At 31.7% G+C, this 5,500-nt stretch overlaps 1 long non-coding RNA gene across 1 annotated transcript; it reads left to right on the forward strand.

Moving 5' to 3' along the window:
* Nucleotides 1-400: 400 nt before the first annotated feature.
* LOC109621162 (uncharacterized) lies at nucleotides 401-4,040 on the forward strand. The gene is made up of 3 exons (XR_010708361.1): nucleotides 401-827; nucleotides 1,640-1,699; nucleotides 3,912-4,040. It is a non-coding gene; the product is annotated as an uncharacterized lncRNA (long non-coding RNA).
* Nucleotides 4,041-5,500: the final 1,460 nt, after the last annotated feature.

Genomic DNA, 5,500 nt, shown 5'->3' on the forward strand with positions numbered 1-5,500 from the left:
TTCTTTGTATGTTTCTTAAAACGGTCAGAAAGATATATGCGTTTCGGAATAAAAGAAAGTATATTCGTTGATAGCATATATTCTGTGTTCTGTGAAGTTATACTTTTTTGTAAAACTTTGAATTTCTTTAAAATTTGAATAGATAGTTCAATGTAATTTATGTTCATATAATCACATTGAAGTTATTAGGATTAACTCTTTTTCTGACTTTTCTCTCAGTTATATGTCTAAATGCTATAATTTTCTTATACCAACAATTTATTTTTAGTTTTCTGACACAGTTTACCATAGTATTGAACAATTCTTCTTATACATAGTGTCTGCGTTGAAAGTGTATTTAGGTCGATTTTCAATTTTAAACCCACTTACGAATAGACATGGTTTGTTTTCCCAAGAAATTCGTTTGCTTAGATACAAGAAAGTGGAGGACCCTCTTTAATGTATCTTAACCAATGGCATCACATTTTCGAAGAAACATGTTTATATAAAGAGTATACCCGAACATTGCAGTGGGTTTTTTAATCTCAGTATGAAACGGAACGTATACATTGTTTTTGTGGTGATCCTAGCTGTACGTGGGGTCATCATCTCAAACTTCATGTCCAGAAATCCAAATTACGACAACAGGGCAACTCTATCGACCAATATTATATCAACACTTATTTTCGAAAGTCCTATGCGCTGTGCATCTCATTGTACAAGAAATGATAAGTGTAAATCCATCATGATCAACATGGATACTTATTCTTGCCGACTTCTCTACATTCACATGTCAGACACGGGACCACAAACTTACAGTGGATGGCTGTATTATGAGAAAAAAATTGGTAGGTCTATTTTTTTTTTATAAAACTCTTGGATTGTATTAAATTTCTATCGTAAACAATTTTCAAAAAAAATAAAAAAATAATAAATTGTAGGACTCTCTTTCTACCTTTCTTTTTTTCTATTTTGCTTTCTTAATGTATTCAGTTAATTGGTATTTACGTGCTTACGAAATACTAATGTGTTTTATCTATCTTTGATTTCTTGATCATTCTGTTCTGCAATTCATAATAGATGAGTCAAAATCATTCCAATAAATAAATTCCTAACTTATATATAAATGCGCGAGCTATTGTTTTGATTCAACTCCCTTCAAATCATATTATGCCTCTTAAAGCAAAAACACGAAAAGCGTTTATTACATTCCCACACACATTCCCTGTGTATAAAGTCATTTATTTTTCTGTAAAAGGGTTGATGTAAACTATACTTTTGATGTCGGAGTCTTTCTGGTGGTAAAAAAAATTGACTGTCATCTTAAAATTGGTCTATCCTCCCAAAAACGGAGGTTGCCTAGACCTGTTAAGGGTTTGTTAACAAAACAAGTGTTGACTGGAATTCGGGCAAAATATGACTTATTGGATATTTAGACAGAAATTTCCTTTGGCCTTCGGCAACATTTGTGACTTTCGGGATTCACACAATTTTATAATTAATTCAAATTAGTATGAACGTTTCATTTTTTGTATTGGTATTCATTGCATTATTTCTATACTTATGATACTTTAATATATATTTCATTGAAACTAGAATATTTTAAAATTTTTCTTCTTTACACATCTGCCGTTATGTTGTTGAGCATTTAATTTTTTAGAAGGAACGATGCCAACAACCGCCACAGTGGTTAGCACTGAAACTACACAGACAACATTTGGTAAGCAATTTAACGTCCTACATATATGTGTAGATGGTTTTAGTTTAAAATAATGTTCTGTTCGTAAATATCATATGTCAGCTCCTCTCTCTGAAAATGTATACATTCGATTCTATATTGCAAGTTGAAGTGCTTTGGAAATCTTATGCCATTTCTCTACAATCTCCTTCATTATCAAGTACCTTCTCGTCCGTTTGTCCTCTTCGCCTTTCATTTTTTTGCCAAAAAGATCGTATTCAATATATGTTTGGTTGGTTTTTGTGTTACTAGATTACTAGAAGCTTTGGTTTGATTTTAATGGTAAAACTGTCGATTCTCTTTACCTGGTGGGAATTTTTTCATTATTATATTTTTGAATATGACTTGCTTATGGGCGATTCGTACGCATCACGAACTCCTAGTGTACGCATGAAGTAAGTATGATGACTGTTCATTGTGCGTTCAACTCCTATGTTGATGGTTAGCACAAGCGACTTGCAGTCAATGCACGTGTAATGAAAGTGACAAGTGAGGTCTCCTTACGTCATTCATTAATGTCAAATCGTACGGTTATTCTACGGGTTCCTTGAGTTTGGTTGTGTTCACCATCAATAAAATGTAAATTGAACCTACCTAAACGTACTCATGGGTACATTACTTGCTCGTGTGGCGTGCGCAGTAACTGCCTACCGAAAATATTAATATACAAATTCCACAAAGCAAATAGAATAGAATTATTACGGAATTTGAGGAGAAACGAATGATTTTTAGGCGCTGAAAGATTGTTTCAGCAACAAAGCTTCTACGTTATGGAAACAGGTGTCCTCTGCAGAATAATCAACAACCATCGTTTCATTATTCAGACACTCCCTAAAAATCCAAACAAAACCACCTTAACAAATTAAAAAAAACAAACAAACAAATAAATAACTAGATTTGATCTCGTTGTGAGCAACGAGTGGGTAAAATATGACAGTAGTGGTTGTTGACTATAATCTTTATTCACAGAGACGAAAATACAGTAAAAGTTCTAGATACACATGCTCAAATTTTTGATAGCTTTAACAAACAGACTGAATCCATTAAAATAAACGCCTGATAACATTTTCACCTGGAACTCGTATTGTAATTTTGATTTAATTTTGAACATATTTTATTATGCAAATATACATTACATATTGTAATTTTACTGAATTTCTCACCTCAGCGTGTTTCATTTCATGGGTTCACATGCAAAATCCCTTTATTCCGTTACTTTTTGATATAAAAAATTAATTCATAGTCATATCAAACTAAAAGATAATCATAATGATCTAGTTGAAACCAAAGCGCCGAACGAATTAACTCCGTTTGTTTTATTCTCTGTTATTAACTCGGACTTCACTTTTTAATTGATTAAATTCAACCAATCAGGTGTGAAGTTGACTGTCGACTTATTCCACCCAAAGGATCGGCCTTGGCTATCAGTACAAATTATAGATCAAACCTTATCATTATTTAGTAGTTATGTTGTTATTTTTTTTATATAGTTTTCATTTTAAAATTTAATGCAAATTTTTTTGTTTGTTTTGCCTTAGATTTTCATTTTATGAAATTTATTGTTTCCTGAAGAACGGAAAGGTTGTCTCGAGAATTTGACAATTTTCGATGTTCGTGTCTTTGCCATGATCAAAAGGGATCAGAGAAAAGTTGTACTGAAGGTTTAAAGGGGCATGGTAACGATTTTGGTCAAATTTTAATTTTCTGTTTTTATTATTTACAATGCTTTATGAATGCATTTCTAATGATCAAATGAAATTTGGGTGCCCGTCGATGAGTTTTAAGCAAGATACAATGCTCGCAATTCTTCGTCATGTAAACAAGGCTCGTGCCCTGTTTTTGTTTACATAGGTTCAATATACAAGTAAAAAATCTTTTTCAAGGTGATTTGTCTATATTCATATTCTTTTTAAGCATAAATAAACAGTTTCTAACCATAAACACATTCATTTTAGGTCTAAAACTGGAATTTTCACTTCAACATTCAAAATGTAAACAAAAGCATTGTTTACATAGCGAGGAATTGTAAGCTCTGAAACTCGCTTATAACTCAACAAATGACACTCAAATTTTGGTTGCCAATTATAAAATGCCTTACTGAAGCATTATAAACATTAAAATCGAAAAAATGATTTTTGACCAAAATCGTGACCATGCCCCTTTAATATTTATTAAATTTACAGGTTTTTTTCAGATTGTTCAATTTGGCACCAACGTTTAGATCATTGGTATATGTTGGATACTAATTACAGATCATTCAATGATTCCTGGGTGAGATGGCATTTGTGATATTGTTTTATTTCGCAAAAAAGATGTTATGCCATGATTTAAATATACTTATGTTCATTTTTGAATTATTCATAGATTTAGGAAATGTTAAATAAATGTTATCTTCTACATGCAATCGGATAAAGTCTTAAATTTCGTTTATTTTCGACTTTGTAACGATTTTTTTATTCTGACTTTGAATGCACCTGTTCTGTAAAGTAATATGTACATGTAGCAATGTTGCAAAGATTGTTAATTAAGATAATAATTACAATAGGTAATTACAGGCCATAATAATAAAGAACTTCATTAGTTTTTCCAACAAAAATTTTGGGACAGATATCATAATTATAATTTAATATAGATAAGCATGCTACAATATGGAAACGCAAGTTGATGCCGCGGTAAAAGTTTAGGAAACGTCGCGAACAAAATAATAACGGTAGCGGTCGTTTGCTTTGAATTTTTTAGATTTGCTACATTATGCGTCAACCAGACATAGCTCAGATAACGTTCATAGCACTGATATCATAAATTCTAAATCCTAACCATTAACATTTTTAACATTTTTGTCTGGAAGACAAAAACAACATCAATTTTTATCATTATCAAATTTACACAGTATAAATAGGGCCAATGCACACGAAATGTTTCAGATCGTGAGCTTGTTTCCCAGAGAAGCGGTGTTTGCAGAGCACAAGCGACAGATTGGTCAACATATGAAATACAATACTGTTTTAGGACTGTTTTCCCATAAACCAGTTGACTTTCTATTACTTTCATTTTGTCTTCGTTTCAGAACACAAAAATATTTATTATTTACTAGTATCACACAAACATATTTTGTGTTTTGTGTCAAAGCTGTTTATTTAAATTCAAAAATGCTTTTTTGGTGATTCATGCGGGATATGGAGGTGGGGACATTGCAGAAAAAAAAATTCCTGCAATGATTGCTACCCTTATAAACCGCATAAATCATCAAAGAAATCATTTTATTGTTTATATTTACATCTGTCTGTAAACAAATTAATAAATTGATTGTAAAAAGTAAGTTAAATCAACTAAATTACTGTTAATGTCCATCAGTACGTTAGCTAAAAGAAGCCAAATCGTCTACTATGGGAATCTGAGTCTGACATCATCATGATTTTCTTGTGCAGTCAGTGATTTTTCTAAGGTCGCTGTAGGTTTTGAGCATTAATAAAGGGCCGTGTCAATATCATTCCTGTTAGTTTATATATGGTTATGAATTAACTTTCCGTAAGAAAAAGAGGGAATCACACTCGATATATGTAGATAAATAATCATGCCCTACAAGCACAGCAAGTATTTACATTGTTATGCAAATACGAGATTCACATAGAGTGTGGACATGATGAACTACAGCAGGTTCGTTTTCAAGATCAATTCTATGTAAGAATCAATGATTTACAAAAGGGACTGGCCACGCATAGTAATCAATTTTCTTTATATTTCATACATGGACACAACTAGGTGTAAAACACAAAAAGACCT

Source organism: Magallana gigas, chromosome 8, assembly GCF_963853765.1.
Source record: "Magallana gigas chromosome 8, xbMagGiga1.1, whole genome shotgun sequence".
Lineage (NCBI taxonomy): Eukaryota > Metazoa > Mollusca > Bivalvia > Ostreida > Ostreidae > Magallana > Magallana gigas.